The sequence below is a fragment of the Acomys minous genome, assembly GCF_964271855.1.
Source record: "Acomys minous genome assembly, chromosome: 14".
In the NCBI taxonomy this organism is placed as follows: Eukaryota; Metazoa; Chordata; class Mammalia; order Rodentia; family Muridae; genus Acomys; species Acomys minous.
The window spans coordinates 45,510,561-45,532,039 of record NC_140496.1 but is presented as its reverse complement, the minus strand read 5'-3'; the positions used below and the strand labels follow the sequence as shown (position 1 = coordinate 45,532,039).

At 40.3% G+C, this 21,479-nt stretch overlaps 1 long non-coding RNA gene across 1 annotated transcript in view; it reads left to right on the top strand.

The window, feature by feature from the left end:
- LOC311582331 overlaps window positions 1-7,646 on the top strand; it is a 53,001-nt gene extending 45,355 nt beyond the window's left edge. Inside the window, exons 2-3 of the long non-coding RNA XR_014774084.1 lie at window positions 5,177-5,240; window positions 7,354-7,646. This is a non-coding gene — a long non-coding RNA (uncharacterized lncRNA). The remainder of the gene's footprint in view (window positions 1-5,176; window positions 5,241-7,353) is intronic.
- The last annotated feature ends 13,833 nt before the right edge of the window (window positions 7,647-21,479 follow it).

Genomic DNA, 21,479 nt, shown 5'->3' with positions numbered 1-21,479 from the left:
TGATCTTGTTGGTGCCGCTGTAACAACTCAGGTTATTGTTGCTGCTACTGGGAAATCACAGTCATGTATTTTGAAAGATTTGCTTTCTGTTTATTACGGTTACATGGAAAAGTTACTGTTGTAAATTTACCTTGCATCCAGGGACTATGCTTGAATTATTTTATTATTAATTCCAACAAAATTTTTGTAGTACTGTACAGTTTAATTAAGAACATTTTGAGCTTTAACCTTAGTGACTGCTAAATTGTGCCTTGCTCTTAAAGTAAATGATGGAAGTTAGGCTACAATGGTATGAATTTAGAAAGTTGCTTTTGGTGATAGAATTTTTAACTTTATTTTTAAAAAGGTTAATTATCTTAATTATAATTACAAGAATATTATATTTATAATATAAATATATAATATAATAAATATATACAATATAATATAATATATAATTATATAGTATAATATAATAATATTTAATAAGTATATATAATATCATATGAAGCAAATATATAAATGTCAGCAATTGTAGCTAACAAAGGTTTTATTTGGGGAGAGATACTGGAAGAACTCTGTATTTCAAAGTCTCCTGAGGCATCTCATGTGTTCTTTCCCTGACCACTGACAACTCAACCCAACCCTTCTCAGCTGGTGTTGTCAGCACATCCCAAAACCCTTTACTGAGGAGGTTCTTGCTTAAAAGTCATGTCTCAGATGACTATAAAGCATCTGAAATACAACTGTCTTCCAAGGGGCAACATGAAAAAGGCAAAAGTCCTCAGCAGAGTTGGTGTTAGGTTGACCCACATAACCCTTGTACTCTAAGGTGGAAGGGAAGACTGGGCCAGAAAAGGAAGACAGGGCTTTGCCAAAGAATGCACTGACCTCTCTTGTAGAAGAATGAATTCCAGATGGTGCCATTTCAAACTCTTTGAATGTGACACATTATAATAATAAACAATAAGACCCAGAAGACACTTACAATAGAATTTTGTGATTTATTTTAAAGGAAACTCTTAATAAATGGCCATGTCCTATTTGATAATTTATTGAGAAGGTAATGCTGAGTGTTAAGCAATACTGCTGGCATTAACGTCACCTTAGCTCCACTGGAGTGTGTGTTTGTTCAAGGGGCCTATAGGCTTCAGGGGATTAGAGCAAATATTAGTTATGGTTACATGACAGGAACTGACAAGTGATGTATAACACTACAATGGGTATAAACCTGAAAGACTCAGGGTCATATAGCAAAATTCATCTTTCTGCATCATAAAATGTTGTTCTTTGGACTTGCACAATTATCCTGTTTATTTAAATGCATTTAATCATCACCGTTGGGATAGAATATTATATGCATTATTATATGCTAAGCAAAGAGAATATGTTTACCTCTAAGCAGCCGTGCTTATTTGTACAGATAGACTCACCCTGATTTTAATGTAATGGTATTCACTTTGTTGTGGTATAAAGGACAGGGAACTGCCATATGTAATATGTGCAATGAGGCATCTTGTTAATTTCTTGGTGGACTTTAAAAGATGGATAAACTGTGATGTGTTCAAGTGCTAGCATGAAGCTACCATCTCAGCTACACAATGGCCATGACCAATCAGACCAAAGTATCTTCTGCAGTGTCTACTAGAATAAAAGCTTCACACACCAGACACACGACATTTCTGTGTGACTGGTCTGTTTCCTTCTGGTTTGCATCTACTTAGTAACTGACTGGTGAGTTATATTTTCTTCAGTTGTAATGTTCTATCTAGCCTCTTATTATGAAAATTCCTATTACCTTCAAAGCATTACTGGGTCTATCACATGGAAATCAGATCTCTTAAGGGAGTTAGGGATACAGTATTTTGTTTCTCAACTTAGGTCTGGTTTGATGCATTATTTACTCCCTTGTAGTTTAATTAATTGTTTAAATTGAAAACCATTTGGCATTGGCCCTCCGTGTCAATAGATTATACATCCTAGAGTTCATCCTTGTATCTAAAATATTTTTAATTCTATCTGTACTGGTAATGCACATAGTGTCTTATTATTATATCCTAGACAATATAGCATCCCAATTCTCACTACATTTACTTTAGGTATTGTTAAGTATTATTAAGATACAACTTAAAGTGTAGATTGGCTGCAATTGGGCAAAGTGCAAATATCATACCACTTACTTGAAGCCACCTGCATATCTACAAGTTTTGGCTTTTGGTGTGGCCTGAGAGCCAGTCTTCTATGGACCTCAAGTACTGACTGTGAGATGAAGAAAACCGGTCATCTGAAGGGGAGATCTTATGATGCACCTGTGTCACTGTCAGGCCTGGAAAAACGTGTTTGTCAAGTGGCGCAACAGTTAAAGAACTTATTAAGTTGAGGAAGTATTTTCCAGGATTTTATTCATTCTTGTATGTCAAACCCAGGGCCATGGCACATGCTAATTTATTATTATTATTATTATTATTATTATTATTATTATTATTATATGTAAAATGAAATATTTGTAACTAATAATGAAGACAAATTTGAAAGTTAACTTTTCCTATTTTAAATACAAGGAATGGTTTAAGGTATGCGTGGCATATAAACATAAATAGTATAATTGTGAAAAAAGTGTGAATATTTTGTCCATATGCCATGTTTTTTTTTCACTTTTGATTAAGAACATTGTGCTAGAACTGAAAGAGTAGTTCCAACAAATATTGTGACTATGGCTGTGACATCTGACCTTTCTTTGCTCAATTCCTTTCCTATAACTGTGGGGATAGTAATTCCTAAGTCAGAATGTCCTTATGTCCCCCAGGGTCACCCTCAGGCAGGCACTAGAAGCATTCCTAATACTCAGAAATGCTAAACAACCTTGACATACTTTTACAAGAGCGAAGAGATTGAGACTTGACTCCACGGGAGAAGGCTCATGAAGCTGTTCAGGAAACGGCTCTTAGGTATCTCTTTTCAATGGAGTCACATGGGCCCATGCCCAGAGCTCTCAGCACAAACATACCAAATATGTGAATTTTGGAAAACCAGGAGATGTCATTTGGACTCTGAGATCTAGAGTCCTAGCTGAGGTTAGTTGCATGAGCCTACAGTGTGAAGGACAGACCTTAACTCTCTAGATTCCAGCGTCCCTTTCCCTAAGGCAACATCATCAGGCATTCATTCTTAGCCATACTTTATAATACATTTACCTGACTACCTGGGGCGAGGAAGACTAAGGCACCATGCATAACAAGACACTCTTTTAAAAAATTAATTAAGCAAGCCGGGTGTGGTGGCGCACGCCTTTAATCCCAGCACTTGGGAGGCAGAGGCAGGCAGATCGCTGTGAGTTCCAGGACAGCCTGGTCTACAAAGTGAGTCCAGGGCAGCCAAGGCTACACAGAGAGACCCTGTCTCAAAAAACAAACAAACAAACAAACCCCCAAAAACAAAAAAAAACCCAAAAAATTAATTAAGCATATCTCATATATATATATGTATGTCCTATATTTTCATCAACCCCCATCTCCACTTTTCTGCAGTGTCCCCACTCCATCTCAAATTCATTGCTTCTTTTTCATCCAAAGGGGAAGACTGATACTTCTTCTCCGAGCAGTCATTAGTTACCTGTTGCTCCTTCTCAAGGTGTGGGGTGATGTGTGATTGCTTTCTTCCGTATCGGTATGTCCTCTGCTGTTGTCATTTCTCAGGTCTTGTTTAAACAACCATGTTGTTGACTTTTCACACAAGCGCGCCCCTGTCATATATGAAAGAGCTTGCCTCACAGCAGATTTCCTGATCCGTAGGCTTTTATAATTTTTCTGACTCCTCCTCCTCCATGCTGTTCCCTGCTTTACGTGGAGGGAGTCAGTTGTACATGTATCAGTTGGCCTGTGTGCCCCACCACCAGTCTCTGAGTTTTGAGAAGCTTTGTTTTCTGTGATGTTGTCTGACTACTGCAAACAGAAGTCCCTTTAAGAGGGGTGACAGCTACATTTACCTGTGGTTCTACGGATACATGTGTAGAACAGAGTTAGAAACTATACTGAATGGCAGTAGAAGGTTCTGGTTTAGTCCCCATAGCCTCAAAGCGATGAGTACTTGGCTCAGATTACAGTACAAAGCATAAAGTACAAACTACTGAAGCGCAGGTAATGTTCAATTCGAAAGCTGTTGGTTACTCCCAAGACACAAGTGTCGCTGCTGTACCTGGGTATAGGTGGTTACGTGGGTCATTGTTGTGGTTTTTGTTGTCACAGTTGAATAGGATTACTGATATTTTTCTCCCTTGACATCTTACATAGGACCCTTCTGGTACTGTGAAAGCTAGTCCTTAGGGAAGACTTCTGGGTTGGATCCAGCTGGATTCCTTAAAGTACTATTTCCAAAGTGTACGGTGTCTTCAGCAATAGAGACTCACTTTGAAGTTTTGGGACTCAATCAAGTGCAACAGTAACACCCTTATACACATACACAAGCACAGGCATAGATTATATAATCTTATATACACATAAAACTGTACTATTCCCTATGTTTATACATATCCTGAAATAACTATAGAAACCAGAAAGCTGACAGGTGACTATTGTGAAAGGAGAGAAGATCTACAGAAGGGAACAAGGACACAGATGCCGTGATAAGGAGAAGGGAAAATGTGGAGAGGACTTTAAAGGTGAGGAGGAAGGTAACACTGTGAAGAGGAGAGATGAAAGATGAATGACATTAAGGTCTGAAAAGTCCAGACCCCCTATGAGACTGTTCCAGGAGCTCAGGAGTCATCTCCCAAGCGCCAACTGAAGGCTAGTCCTGAGGACAGGCTTTCTTAGAATGTGTAGGGTTTGGGCAATACAGACCTACTGAGTTGACCTAGTGTTGGCTTGTGGTTATGAGGAGCAAATGAGTTAATCTGCGCAGTTTAGAGAACAGTGTCTGACAAAGAACAGTACCAGGCCCATGTGAATAGGAAATAAGGGACAGTATTAATCCATCTAGTGAACTTTTTGAGCAGCAAAGGCATATTAACTCTGACTAGGAGTAAACAGTGTTCTATAGATAGTGTGATGATGAGTCTCCCCCTGTTTATAATGTTGTGCGTTGAAAAGCATGTCAAATGATTTTTGATGTACATATGTGTATGTTAAGATTAGGTGAGTATGTGTGTGTGTGACTCAAAATCCTAAAACTTTGTTCTTTTTTTTTTTTTACTGTACAGAGCCCTGAAACCAGTGAAACAATAATCAGAGATCCAAGCTGTTGAGGAACACAGCATACATAAGGTACCAGAGTCATTCCCCTTAATAATATATAGTATTCATTACACTGACAATTGCTTAAGCATATAGCTTCTTTATTAACGATCTATTTTATAGTGCTGCTTGCTTAGTGACCTGGATAGACATGAGTACACATTGAAAGACAGTTGAGCATATTCTGGAGATAGGCTAATTTCTTTATTTATATTAAGGAAACATTTAGAAGATTCATGTATACTGGGTATAGAGAGAAATGTGAAAATTAACAAAATATTATTACCCATCAGGAAGCGATCCCCGAAAGGCTTTTACATGACTGAACAGCATAGGCATGCCCGCTCTTGCCTCTCCCATAACTTAAAGTCCAGTAGGGGAAGCAACACAAGCAAACATCCACATCTGAGAAAAGTTTATGATAAATGTTATTAAGGAAAACTGCGGAGTTCAACATGGCAGCACACAAAGAGTGGGAGAGCTTGCTGAGTTTGGGTAAAATAGTGTATATTCTCTGGGTGTCTTTCAAATTAAGACCTGGCATGTGAGAATAAAGATACCAGGCAGATGGAGGAACACTAAGTAAAAGGATAAGAAGCAGGAAACAGAGGAGGAGGACAAGGAGAGAGGAAAAAAAAAGAGGAGGAGAGAAAGAAGAGAGGAAGGAAGACAGGATGAGAATGAAAGTGACTAAAAAAGAAATGGAACAGATATAGTGACACCATAATGGTCACAAAGATGGTGACAGACAAGAGATAAATCTGTGATAAAGAAGGAAACTAGGCTGGCATGACAAGGCCGTTCTGTCTATCATGAGGTGTCTTTGGACCAGTTTGCCTTGGCCAATTTTAACCTGTGTTGTTCCTGTTCCGTGCCCATGTGCTTTCTCTTGATTCCCTGCATACAGATGGTTTTGAATCTATCCCTTTACCCTAACCTTTACATTTCACCTCCTGGGGAAGTACAGTAAAAACTGTGTCACTGCTTCTCAGAGAAGTGGTCCAGTGTGTTCACTCCCGTTACTGCTGCTTGCCGGGAGCATTCTGCATGGGGGTGAGGTGAGGGAAGTTTGGAAATACCCGGAAGACTGAAATGATCAGGTGCCTTAAGCACACATTAACAGTGTAGATTTTCTTTTAGACATTGTGCAAAAACCAAAATCAACACATACACGGCCATATCTGCACACACGTAATGTAGACGTGTACGTGAGTGTACAACTGTGTGCATTTACATGGTTTTATCTGTCTTACTATTTCTCAAAGCTATTCCCAGGATTGTAGTGTGAGCAGTTTCAGAAGCCTTTCTTGAGATCTGTTTTGAAGACAGTCCTTTAGGTCTGAGCCTGGCATAGTTTTAGTTAATGATGATGTCTACTTCATGTCTATGCATGTTAAACCAGTTCAGGTAGTTTCCTACGACACAGATAGTTACAGCCAGGTTATCTGTCTGCCTTGGTGGTGTAGCTTCATCCAGCACAGGATTTTCCTTGACGTTTGGATTATATGGCCAGTTGCTTCAAGTACTCGGTATATTTGACTAACTTTAGGTGCCAATAAGGATCTCTGAAGTAAGAGCTTAATATATATGTATATATATATATAAACATCAGCATTAGCAATGTTGGTTTTTAAAGTCAAATCAACACAGGAAACCCACAAAATTACTGTTTGCAGCTCAACTAATCTGACTCATTCCTTTCCACTGAAAACGCTTAGTCTTGGTTTTAAAAATGGTCATAATATAAGCTTGCCATCCACCCCCAGATCAAGCAAGCCCCTTGCAGTGGGGCAGATGAGGACAGCTGATATGGATTCTTGTATAAACTGGAATTTCCTACTTGAGGTGACAAGAGCCCCCGGACTCTGAGATCAAGAGTCCATTTACACTGTATCATGGGAAGGCTTAGCACTTCTGTAAGAAAGGACTTTCATAGATGAACTCAACGTCTTTCAACTAAATTGATTATTATTTTAAAAGAAGGGAAAAAAATCACAACTCCTCAAAGTTGTGCCTCGGCCTCAGAAAGACAAGAGGCGGCTGCCTTTTAATTAGTCCTCTCGTTGTTTGCTTTCTACTAGAGATGCATTTCAAATGTAAAATCTAATTACAAATCTTAATTGAAAATAGTTTTTTTTTAAAGGCAAGGAGTAGAAAGCAAAAGGATCAACACAGAAGCATAAAAATAAGGAGAAAACCAGGAATACTGATAGTCTACTCACATTGAGTAAGCAGCACTGCGGGCCTGAGGTGACCTCTGGGAAGCTGCTATCCAGCAGCAGTCTGAACTTCGCCGAGGCATTTTCTCAAGCAAGTGAAATCTTTCATTCTCCATGCGTTATATTTCCCCCGGGCTTTTATATATTTATTTTTGTCAGGAAAAATAGCGACCTTAAATTCTGAAGCCCCGGTAAAATGTTAACTCCCTCCTTTCCTGTGCTGCCCTGGACTCAGCTTCAACTATTCTCTAGATTTCTTATGCATCTTCATCTTGAGATTTTTCTAATCTCATTTTTTTCCCAGTACCATTTCTCTGTTGTCTCCCGTCTCCAATTACATACTGCATAGTGCTTAGCATCCAGCCTAGGACGTTCAGTGGTGTGCACTAGAAAGGGAGCAGCAGGAAGTAAAACAACAAAGGATGCTAGCTTTGAGGATCTGTACAATATCTGGGACAGAGTGTCGCCAACGAAAACACGGGGACCGTGCTTATCGATTCTGTCCGACAGAGGCAGACTCAAAGGCGGATTCACTGATCTTTTTGCCCAAACTGGTTCCTGCAGATGTCATAATGTTATAGATTCTTCTACGCAGGCGGTGAGCTCTACTTACAGTCAAGACTGCGTGTTGCGAAAGTACACATGGCACTTTGAGTCCTACTAGGTACAGCCTCAGTATTTGGCTCATTGAGTGGCACTGTCACTTCACAGGATCAGGGGAAACAGGACCCCACTGATGATTCCATTAGATGACGTCATGCCTATATACTGCTTCCAGCTTACGGGTCACTTTGCTAACATTCATGTACAGTCCACGTCCTCAGCTTTTTGCCTTTGTTTTCCTTTCAAGTACTCTATTCCTACTGCCTTTCTTATTGTTTTCCCTTTCCTTCTCACTCTTTCCCCCTTCTTCATTTTATATGTCTCCAATTTTTTTTTACATAAAAATCTTTAAAATTCCTACCAAATAGCATATCCATGGAGCAGTGCCAGATGCCCCATGAGACCGCCCTTTTACTACTTTAATTTTTGCTTAGTTTTCAGAAAGCATGCTGTGCTTGACATCAGTGGAAACTGAGCTCAACACAGGGCCTGTGAAAGCCCAGTCACAGGCACGGCCAGGTCTCCTGTTTTCTTCTCTCTTCTATATCCCAACACCCTTTCCTTCCGTGAGAGTGGACCTCTAGAAAGCTTGTGACCTGCTTGCTCCCATCTGGACATCCAGGTTACTGGGAGGGGGGAGGCAGGGATGAATTCCAGATGTGAGCATCAAGGCATGAGCCTTATCAGTTGCTGTTTCAGGTTGAATGGGTTTTCAATTCCCTGTTTATATTCCTCAGAGGCAAGAGCCACACCCTGCCACCCAGTGGAATTGTGGGTCTCTGCAATCTTTTTCCATGTTTTTCCTCATGTCCTTTCCCGTGTTCCTTCCTTGACCACTGAGCTGCATGCTGAGAACTCTTTCTTCACAAATGCTTCCTCTACAGTCTCCTTACCTGTTATCTGGACACAAGGGCCTATAGCACAGTCAGAGGAGAAGGCTTGAGTGTATCTTTCCTCAGCCGTCCTTCAGAATCCTTCGGTAGCATGCATTTGCAAGTGCTCGTGGTCACTGGGAGAGTTGCAAGTTGCAGTAATACATCCTGCCTCGGGTGTTACACCTAAGACTCAATGCAGGTTACTCAGTTGTTGACATAGTTTAATAAGTGAGAATTACCATCTTCCCCATATGCAATATGTATCCAGTGGATATATGGTGAAATGACTTGCTCAAGACGCAAGGGTAAACAGAAGAGCCTCGGCAAGCGGGGATGATGGTTGTTTTCACATAAGCTCTTGGCATTTTCTTGGTGAGTGACTGTGAGAGGAACTCGAACAGACACACCAGACTAGCATAGCACAGAAGAAAGTAAAGAGGCTCCAGCAGAGCAGCAACAAGTAGTCAAACAAAGGCAAGATTGTTACATCAATAAAGCATCGGACACTAGTGAGGAAATGGTCACAGTACATCTCAGAGAGAAAGGAGCCAGAGTTCTATGTGACAGTTCTATGTGAAAGCGTAGGTGTATGAGGTACAGAGTGAGGGGTGCAAAGCAAGGGATGAAGAGAGAAGGGTGCTGAGTGAGAGGTGCAGAGAAAGGGTGACAGGGAGGGGTGCAGAACGAGGGGTGCAGAGAGAGAGGTACAGGGTGAGGGGTGAAAGGAGAGGGTGTGCAGCCAAGGGAGTAGACCTGGCTGTAGTGCTGGTGATGCTAACTGAGCACTGGAAAACCAGTGCTTTGGGAAACTGAAAAGGCAACTTTACGCATACTAAGTGCTTATTAAGTGCATGCCATACAAATGATGGCTATGATAAATCTTCTCCTCACTTCTCCTTATGCTAGAACCAAAGAAATCATCAAAGTGAACTTCTGCAAGCCATCCGGAAGGTGGGCAAGAACTCGTAATAAAGTTTGCCCACGCTGTTTTCATGATTCAGGCATAAGCAAATGATGTCATTTCAGTGTCTGAGTTCCCAGTGCCCCAGTGTCTTAGTGTCAGCCATCCCTTTCTGACCACAGAAGATAACTCATGGCACAGATGGATTTACTACATCAGCCCATGACCTGTTCTAGCTCGGTGATGCATCCTAGACAATCACAACATGAATTTGCCCATGGTGTAGTGTCCTTGAACACCATCCCTTCCTCTTGTTCTTTTCGTCCTTATTGTGCCAGATGTGTGCTGCATCTGAATTTTCCTAGTTTGACATTGTACATTGCTTGCTCTTATATGCAAAGTAGAGTGGTTTTACTAGATAAATGTCCTAGGCTAAGATATGTGATTGTGTACATATTGGAAAAGAAACCAGCAGTGGAAGAACGTGTGATGTGTTGTGTGTCTGCATTAGGCAGCAGGTATGTGGATGCTTAGTGTGCTGTGTCAACTTCTTTGTAGATCACCCCAGGCACCCTATCAGCTCTGGAGAGCAAAAGAGAAATTCCAATAATCACACATGTACGTGTATTCTTGCCTGACATAATAAAAAAAAAAAAGCAGAAGATAGCATTTTAATTAAATCTGCTATTTGTCTAACTTTGAAAAATTAAATTTTAAAAGAAAACCAGCAATTCATCATCAGAAACGGCAGATAATTTAGTCAATACTGCTTAGAACCTGAAATGTATCATCAAAAGTAAGTCAATAAGCCCTATGAATTAATAACCTTGATGGTGTCTGCAATAGGGATGACCCGAGGATGTAATCAGAGCTTCAACTTCCGCTCTGCCCAGACACATGCACTCTAACTGGTCTTGGATGTAACCACACCCAGGAGGATTTTGAAACAACTGCCACTGTTCAGGCTCCATTTCTCTAGCCTTTGCCTTGAATATCTATAAAATAAGGAGCAACCTGTGGTTGTATTGTAATCTCCATACATCCCTACTCTTAAGACAGAGTGGAGAAGGACTGATTGCAGCAAAGAGTTTGAAGAAAATTATCAGGGAGAAACCTTTGTTGTTTACGTATAGGCATTAAAATCTCACTGTATACATTGTTGCCCTAAGGTTTTATTCATTCTGTTGTTAAAAGATAAACAGAGGAAGCCATTTGGAAGGCAGTAGGCATTTGGGATGCTACCGATGTTAACCACTGTGTCCAATTCAAAATGAGAGAACTAGAAATGTTACTCAAGTGTGAGAAGAGTGCCGGCTTGCAAGCAAGAGTCCCTGGGTTCAGTTCTCAGCACTGCGCAAACCATGCTGATAGTGCACGCCTAGGGTAGTGCAGGCTGGTAGTGCACACCTAGGGTAATGCACACTGGTAGTACATACCTAGGGTAGTGCACGCTGATAGTGCACACCTAGGGTAGTACAGGCAGATAGTGCATGCCATGGAGGCGAATTAGAAGCATCTCAAGTTTCAAGGTCATTCATGGCTATGCAGTGAGTTCAGTCAAGGTCAGCGGAGATAAACGAGACCCTATCTCAAAAAGCGAGCAAAAGAGCAGCAAGAACAACAGCATCAAACTGCTGTGTGGACGCTGTTACAAAACTGCATCCTGGGTTCCAGGCTTTACGGGGTTTTGTTGAGTGAATTCCAACCTCCCACATGAAGCTGCTGTAGAAAATAAAACATTTTAAGATTTCAAGACTTTTTTTTTTAACTTCCAATGGAAGTTCTTGGCTTTTTAGATGGTACGTGAGTAGTAAGTAGCCAGGGCTATCACAAGATAAAGCTGTTACCTGACAGCTGGGTACACTTCAGGTCTAATTCTGGGTCTTAGTGTCCTCATCTCTTCAGAGACAATCATCCCAAGTTTCTCATAGTCTGTTAGTTCTGTATTCTGTTGAAAGACTTGACTCTTATTTTATTTTTGAAATATCTTCATTTTGTTTCCAGGATTTGAACCTAAGGCCCTTTGCATGCTAGCCAAGCACTCTAAAACTGAACCAAATTCTCTGACCCTATTCTTTTTAAGACTGGTAGAAGGTGGCTATGTCACTAAAAGGCTCAAAGAGGAGACAGAGACTCAATGAAGCATGTGTTTACCATTCCTCGTGGCAGGGGGTGGGGGTGCCTTGCCTGTCGCAGATTGATAGGACAAAATGGAACCAGCCTGGAGAGCGGGCAACACCCAGTGCCTCACGCAATGTCTCCTCGGTACACTACCCCAAAGTAGGCCCCCTCCCCCCGGCAATTATCTTTGCGTGCTCTTGGCGGAGATCACCATAACTTCTCCTGATCTCAGTTTTCAAAATATTACGTCAAGCGCACGAGTCTCTCTGCCGCTCTCCTGTGTACTGTTTCCTTTTCCACTGCTTGTAAGGTCTCATCAGCCTACTGTTAGCTCAACGCAGCACGCAGGTCCACATTCTAGGAACTAGAGTGAGATTATCACTTTCTAAGGCTTGATAGACGCCCCCAGAGCTGCTATGACCTCATTTAAGGTCGCAGACGTGTACTTACGCTCACGTTTATCACATGGATTGGCCAAGCCTGTGCACTGCACACTTTTCTTTTCGCACATTAACTGGCCCTAGTCCCTAAGTTCTGACTGATATTCTTTTAAATGATTACATGATTTAATTTCCATGGTGATTTCCTATGTAACACCCTTCACGCATAGTTTTGTTGGCACTCAGATGCTAGGCAGTCTCAGCCACCCTCTTAGTTTTCCTCATTTAGAATGGGGTGCTTCACTCATCTGCCACTAAATCACACGTCCCCTGTAGACGGCCTCCCGAGTCAGCCGCAAAGACCTCCAATTTCCTTCTTAGTACCACATTATTGGTTTCATCTTTTTCTTAATGCATTATGGGACACAAATTTTCACCTTGTTTCACTCGTCCTGTCCGCCTCTCGGTTGCTCGGTCCTCTCAGAGAAAGCTATCAACAGTCAAACCCCTGACTATCTGCCATCTCAAGCCCAACCTGCTTCGTCCTACTCAGTGCTCGGAGTGGCCAACTTAAGACTCCATCTACCCAGTTAAAGCTCTTATGCACTTCCTTTTTACTTCTTCCCAACACATGGCCTCTTTTTATTTGATTAAATTCATAAGGATATGTAAAATAGATAAAGAAATAAAGAAAAATAGGGTGCATGTTTCTTTTTTATTACTGAATTTAAGAAAACTCCAAAAAATGCAGTTTACCACTACTGTGGTTCCTCCCAGGCCACATTGCCAGGCCTGTGTCCATGCTGACATTGCAGGGAGTCTGATCTGACAGTTCACCATGTATTCCCCTCCGCCTGTGTCTCATGCCTGGATGCTCTGTGCAACATGGAGCTGCAGAGCAGTGCTTAACACACTTCAGATTATTAGAGTGTTTCCTTACATGTCTTGAATCCATCTAACAATCTCACCACGCCTTGTCTTCCTGCTCTTCCTGTCTCTTGCTTGTCTTAATATTTTCAGAACTTTAATCTTTTTGTTATATGAAACAAAAGTTTATTAACTTTGATGCTAAACAGAATGGAAACTTCACAATATACCTATGTTCTTTCTCACTAATGGATATTTAGGCTGTTTGCAACATTTTTTTTTATGATTGGAACTTCACTAGTTGTGAACATTTTCCAAGTTATTTCCAGACATGCATTTGTAAGCTTTTCTTTTCAATATCAGCTTGAAAATGGCATTGGTTTTCCACTTTACCAGACATTGTCAGCTTGGTTGCTACTATGGCTGGCCTTGGTTTTCAGCTTTACCAGGCGTTTGCAACCTGGTAGCTACTATGTCTGGCACTGGTTTTCAGCTTTACCTGACACTGTCAGCTTGGTTTCACATGGCTTAAGTCTTCATCAACATTTGAGGTGTGCAATTTTATACTGTTATCTCTTATTGGCTACACTGTCATTTCTCTTCGCTTTGCCACATGGCCAGTGGACTTGAAATTTTCCCAATATCTTTCTTAGCCAGCTCTACTTAATATTTTTTAATTACTAGTACATATATTTGAAAGGATTCTGATTCTGAGTTCTACCTTTTGTCATTTGTTTTACTGGCCTTTTAAGTATTTTCTGGATACTAAATCTTCACCCATTACATTTGTTATTTATACGATTTTCTTTATTCCTTTTGTAAATGTAATTTTTCTAATTATGAAAGACAACCTTGGATTATGGATCTGTGATCCCTTTTTTCTAATATATACATTTAAAACTATCATTTTCCCTCCAAACATATTTTGGTATGTATACAGACTTTCCTTAATTTCAAACATATAAAATGTATCCTTAAAACTCCATTTTGATTCATGATTTATGTGGAAATACATTAGTTAACCTCTAGCCACTTGGAGGATTGTCTATGTATCCTTAATGGAATAATTTCCAGTTTAATTTTATTGTACCCAGAAATGTGTTTTCCATGACCTCACGGTTTATAAACTTTGTAGGCTTGACTTTGTGATCCACAACATTATCTATCTTTTTTCCCCCTTCTAATCTTTTTTTAAATTTTTTTTATTAATTTATTCTTGTTACATCTCAATGGTTATCCCATTCCTTGTATCCTCCCATTCTTCCCTCCCTCCCATTTTCCCCTTATTCCCCTCCCCTATGACTGTTCCTGAGGAGGATTACCTCCCCCTGTATATGCTCATAGGGTATCAAGTCTCTTCTTGGTAACCTGTCTTAGTGCATTCTTCAGGTTCACTCTGAAAAGGAAAACGGGAATTGTGGTGCTCAGTAGGTCAGTTGCTCGGTGTCAGTGAGGAGAGTTTGCTGGAAGGATTGGTGATATCCATATTGAAGAGAAACATTGATTTATCCAGGTATAACAATGAATTAAACTACTTCTTTTTCTGGATCTATTGTTAGGTGTACATGAGACTATTCACATATGATTAATTTAGGATAATCATGGCTTTTGGGCGATTAACATTTTATAAGAACCCTACTAATCTTACCTGATAAAAATTAATATTTTTGACCATTTGGGATGTCTCCCCAGCCTCCTTCTGGCAAGTGTACATGTTTCCTCATCTTTTTTCTTCTTACATATCTGTGGCATCATATTAAAATGTAGCAAAAATAAGGAAAATACTTAAACATAGATGTGAAATATATAGTTAGAGTTTTCATTTTCTATTCTACACAATCTTGGTTCTAAAAATTGGTATGTGTGTGAAATAAATTTCTGGTAACATAATTGCTTATATGTTTGGAGACCATTGTGGTCACTAGATTCCATATATTCTAGTTTTGCTGTAGTTATCAAAATTGCATATGCAATTTATATTTTTATTTGACTCTATCTCCATTATTAGATTATCATATATTTAAATGCCATTAATGATTACTCCTTCATATATAAGCAATACAGTATATTCCTTAATGCTTCTTCTTGTGGTTTTTAGTGTTGGTGTATATATATATTATCACTTTAGATGTTTTAAACACAAAATATCTTATTTTTGCTCTAGACTAGTGGTTACTCTTTGGCTTACAGATCAATTCAGAATATAATGAGTTTTGTCTGTCTGTAAAGTTTATTATCATACTGTGTCTACTTTTATATATTATCAATAGCTGATTTTACATTGCAACTTCTAAATTGAATATTTATAACAACAACAAAACAAAAAAATGTTTTTAGTGTTGCAGGAGAAACCCAGACCTTGCACAGTTACTGTCTGACCAGGCAATGCTCACCTTTACCTTAGGCAATTATCTTTCATACGCATTAAAAGCAAGAGAAAATGAAGTTAACTTCTATTTTCTTTGTGCCGTCTCCAGAGCTGCTGACTTATTCCATAGACCTGCGTGCGTCCGCCATGCTTGAAGAACTTCTCTTAACGTTTTTTTTTTTTTGAAGTGCTGATAATGAGTTTGTCATTCATTATTTCTGCATAAGAGCCATTAGTCCTCTCGGTCCTTAGCAGTTATTTTTGCCTTGTGTAGAATGCTGGGTTGACAGGTTTTCTTATTTCAGAACATTGAAGATGTCATTTGTTCTTTTTCTGCAATGCTTCCAAAGTGAAGCCATTGTGTTTCTCAACTTGTTATCTTTTGCTTAGACTGCTTCGGGATTTTCTCTGTGATTGGCTTTCAATCCTAATGAATAGGACTTATGTTGGAGCGTGTGTGGGGGGGGGGCAGGGACAGACAGAGACAGAGACTGACAGAGAGAGACAGAGAGACTAAGAAAGACAGACAGACAAAGATAGGAGAGAGAGAAAAAGGAGAGTGGAAGAGAGGAGGGAGGGAGAGAGGGAGGAAGAGGGAGGTTTGTGGTTTAATGGTGTGTAGGGGGCCTATTACCTGACTTGGTGGTTTCTGAGCTCCTTAGATATGTGTTTTGATGTCTTTCAAGATTTTTGGAACAGCCTCAGTCAGTATTTGCTCCGTTCTCTCTTCCAAGAATCAGATAGCCCATGCTTGGTGCTGTCACCCACATGTCACCAGTCCCTCCTTTGCTTTTTGTGTCTCGGTTTGGGTACATTCTACTGACCTGCTCTCTGATTTCCTAGTTCCTAAGGTGTGACAGAGCTACAGGTAAGTCTGCAAAACATCATCTTCGTTGTGTTACTCACTGTGTTTTACAATTTTAATATTTATTTGATTTGATTTGCTCTCTCTGCCTTTGCTTACCACTCCTCATGCACATCTGGTTGTGGAGGGTTTCCTGGTATAGGGTGTACTCTTTCTGATTCTGTTTTTGATGTTCCCGCAGCCGTGCGCTCTCTGGATGTGGCTTCTTTGATGATTGTTTTCTCACATTTCCTCTTAAAATACTTTTTGTGTTTATTCCCTCACCTCCCGCTTTTCCCATTCTCTTTCTTCCCCTTGTTTTCTTTCTCTTCCTTTTCCTTGCTCATGTCCCTCTTCTTCCTTATCTGTGCGCTATGTAGAATGGTAGCTAAAGGGGGCTCATGGCTGGAGGTGGACATCCCAGTTTCACCTCTAAACCGTCAACATGTGTTCAGGGGAGCTGCAATCAATCTAGTCAGTAGCTTAGTTCCCATGGCAATCCCCAGTGTACGACTAACTACACACTCTTCTGGTGTAACTCCTACACAGTAGGAGGAGGGCTGGCTGGCTGCCCTCAACTTTAGGCTTTTTCTTGGAGAGAACTATACTGTTTAGTGCCGTTGTGTCCCCTCCAGCGATGTGTAGGTAGCTTGCTATTATTTGCTCTCTGTCTTCTGTTGAAGTTGAGTAGGAGTCAGGCAGGGTTGCTCTGGGTCACAGGGAGTAAGCTCTTTAGTCCTGAGGGGGAAGTAACAAAAGATCTGAGTGTCCTTAGTGGTCCCATCTCAGAAAGATGTCCTAGTTTCCCTGTCTCCACTCCCTAGTTGCAGTGCATCTAGGTTGGTAGCATCATAGAAACAGGACCTGCCATTTCTGTCCTGTAGGGCGGTGAATACACTAGTGTCATGTGCATTTCCTGTGATGACTGTTTTTCCCCGCCCCCTGGCATGCGTCACAAAAGGTGCCACTTCTAGATACCCACTCAGCTGTCTTTGTCATGAGCACCTGAGTGATGCCTAAGACAAACAACCTATAAATGAGTATAGATGACCCTTGTCTGTGGCTCTCAGGAGTCTTATCTGCCTTGATGCTACCCCTGAGCTGACGATTAGTAATTCATCAAGCATTCTGGCTTACTACCAGCTTGTGGCCTGGCCTCTCACTCCTCCTCCTCCTTCCCTCCCTCCCTCCTTCCTTCCTTCCTCTACCACCTCCTCCTCCTCCTCCTCCTCCTCCTCTTCTTCTTCTTCTTCTTCTTCTTCTTCTTTTTCATCCTATGGGAGCTGCTGTGTTTTCTAGAATCACATTGATTAATGATCTTGAGACATTTTTTTCCTAATTCACTACTGAAATTTTTTCATTGTATACATTGTTGCCTTTTTCTTGACTGTAAGGTTAGGGTGATTCTCTTTATGTCTTTGCAATTAGAAGCTCGAAAGTCCTATCTCTATTTTCTAGGTATATGTGTGTGCTGTTTCCTCATTGCTACTGTATGGTTTGCTCACAGATCATTTTCATTTTAATGTTGACAGATGCAATTTACATTGCTGTGATACAACATCATCAAAGGCAATTTGAGGAGAAAAGGGTTTATTTCAGGTTATATATCCCAATCATAGCTCCTCATCAAAGTGTATGTCAAGGTAGAAGGAACTCAAGGCACGAATCTGGACCAAGAACTAAAGCAGAGGCCATGAAAGAAGGCTGCTTATTGGATTTTCCTCTCATAGCTTGTCAGCCTGCTTTCTTGTGCAGCCCAGGACCACCTTCTTGGTGGTGGCACCACTTCTGGTGTCCTTGGCTCTTTCATGTCAGCCGTTAATGAAGAAATTGTTCCACAGACTTGCCTACAGGTCATGCTTACAGAGGCATTTTCTCAATTACAAGTCCTCCTTCCCGGATATGTCTAAGTTTGTATCAAGCTGGAAAAAGCAACCAGGACTTTGGATTTATTAATCTTCACTTACATATTCTGAGCTTTTGAAAGTGTATGGGGAAATTTTCCCTATATTTAACTTACGAATTTGTGAATACGTCTTTTTCTGGACAGGAAGTGAGGTTATTGTGGGATGTATACTTGGTCCTACACCTTCCTCTATGACCATTGTCTCGTTTTCAGTTCACACCCATTCCCCTCCTTATACCAGACTGTATCTTATATATTTTCCCTTACTATTTCCTGTATCCATTCATCAGTCAGCGATTCTCACATCTCCCCACAACAACAGCGTCTCTACCCAGTGGCACTTGAGGAAGAGCATTTCAACAGAATATAGCAGTATTCCATTGGCTGCTTCTGTATTCCTCTTTCCCGATCTCCTCATTGCTTTTTAGGCCCTCCCTGCCCCAAGGAGTCACTACTTAACCCCCTAAATATCGGTGTCTTATGAATGATTCTCTAAACCTTCCTTCTCATTCTATAAATTTTTCAGTGAACTTATGCCATATATTGACTTAGCCGTTAGCCAGGGTTTCCAAATGTAGAACGATACAGATATAGGAAAAAATGTATTTTCTAGTCCAAGTCCTTTTCTTGAGAATCTATGCTGATGTGTGTTCAAGCACTTTTTACGTTGTTCCTCTAGGACAACATGCTTAAATCAAAATTCACTTCTTTGAGTAAAGCGTTGCCTTGTTTATTCTCCAGAAGATTCCGTGGTAAAGAATATCCTGGTTGTTAGGATTATTCCCATTTTCACAATTGCTACTGTAATATCATGCCAACTTCTGCCTCCAAGACCAGTAATTCTGTTTCTTACCTTTCAAATGATTTCTTGCTTTTCCAACCAGATTTTCTTTGTTGTAATAAATTCTCATTTTTTTCCCCCTGGACTATTAAAATCACTTCCATATAGGATTATCCTCTTACCGCTTCCACTGTTCAGCATTTTAGGACCATCTTTACGTTGGCATTTGGTGAGCCTTCTACAGTTCAGGTATGGGGCATCTCTGACATGCCTTGTTTCTTCTCTACTTCTGTGTGACTAGGAGAAGAAATGAACTCGAAGCTCGCTACCCTGAATTGATGATGGATGGCCGGGCATCAGTGTGTTTGTCCACTCGGGAGCCTGCCCTCCCTCTCAGGAATAGAGTAAAGCTCCTCTATCCTTGAATCTCATCTCACACGACTCTCTCTTGTTATACCACCAATGACAGCTTTATCAAAATCTAGAGCGCCCAACCAGATATTATAGAGTAACAGAGAAAGTGAGTACATCTTGCTTCATCAAACTCAGTTGTCTTGCCCTTTTCTGCCTTAGAATAACTAGTTCAGTCTCCGGAGACAGATGGTGCAAAATGGGTGTCTTTATTATGTCTGTAAGAGCTGTAATCACTGTAAGAGCTGGTTTCTCTATTTCTCATTTACCTTCTTGCAGTTTTAATTAAGATTTCAGTCTTTTATAGAATTTTTCTTTAAACGTTTCTCAAATTTAGCAAGGCCATGTTAATACAAGACAGTGTGGTAGAAGGATGCTATCTATCCCACAATGGCTAAGTGCATTGTTCTTAGTATTATATCCCGTACTCACTGTTTACCTGCAGCACTCTATCTTGACCATGAGATGTGCTTTGATCTGCCCATCAGTAATGAGTGGCCAGCGTCACACGGCACCCTTCTAATGCTGGAGACATTTCGCATTGTGCCTTCACAGTGGACTGTCTCACCTCTTCCTAACTAAGCATAATGCCTTTTCATGGCTTTTATGAGCATGTCAGAGTTTTCATTTTAGTGTGAGGCGAGTAAAATACTTAACAATGTTTACTAATCTATTAGGAACACAGTTCAATTATATGTAACTTGATACAGCTAGTTATCCTCCTTGGGGCAGGTTCTGTAGTTCAGGTATGGATTTTATTCATTGAGCTTTTGAGTGGGTCTAAAGGTACAATAGCTGCACTGAGTAGTCGATGTGCTTTAAAAAAGACTTTTAAATATGTGTGTTGTATGCAAAGACCACAGTTTGTGTATGATCAGAAAACCTCCAAACAGGCACAGAAAAGAGAGCCAACCACAACAGTAGGTGGATGCTTTACTTACCACCTGGAAAGTCAGTGTATTTTCTGGAGCTTCATCGCGGAAATGGTCTGAGGTATATATCTCAAAAGCAAGTATCCAATCTTAAATTATTCTTTAGCACAACAAAAGAAGGATAAAAATAGAACCTTGTGCTCAGCAGTAGTGCTCACTTTTCCTTTGTATACCGTTTTCACTTGCTGCATTTATTTAGAGTGGAAGGTATGCTTCAGTGGGACCATGGCAACCAGAGCTCAGAAGCATCTCACTCACGCTTCTCCCATCTCTCCACATCACCCAGGTGCACACGTGTCCCTGTGCTAGCATTTATGTTACCATTTTTTCATATTGACTGTGCCCAGTGGCTATTTTATCAAGGAGTCATATTGCCTTTTGTGAGTCTTTCTTTTTTTTTTTTTTAAGTGACTGATCAGGATTAAGGGTTGTGTATTTATTATGTATTCCTTTTATTTATATTTTGTTTTCTTCGAGGCAGGGGTTCTCTGAGTAGCCTTGGCTGTCCTGGACCAGGCTTGCCTCAAACTCACAGTGATCCGCTTGCCTCTGCCTCCTGAGTGCTGGGGTTAAAGGTGTGCGCCATTTAATTGAAATTACCCAAATGCCAGCAAATTTTCAGATCTTTGGGAGACTATGCAATCAGTATGTATGCATTTATCAGAAAAGTATTAAAAATTGAATAGCCCAAAAACAGAAATGAAAAAAAAATAGCCTTAATTAAAAAGTAATTTTGAAGTTGATGTCTATGATCTAATTAACAACAAACAGTCCTTTACCTTGGCCATGATTCTCTTCCTAATATCATTAAGAACCAAGCAGCTGTTTTGTAATGTTCTCTAAAGACTCAGGTTCCTTTCTCCATGTAATTTTTATCAGATGATTTCTAAGAACTAAAGTTGAATCTTAAATTGAAGCCACCTTGTTAAGAACAACAGAAAGTGGGTGTGTTGATTTGTGGGGTTCGAGGTCACATCAGTATTCCAAACCAAACTTGTCGGCTGGCACCTCACTAAACAGCACTGGGTAGACATTTAAAGATTTTTGCACATTTTAATTCA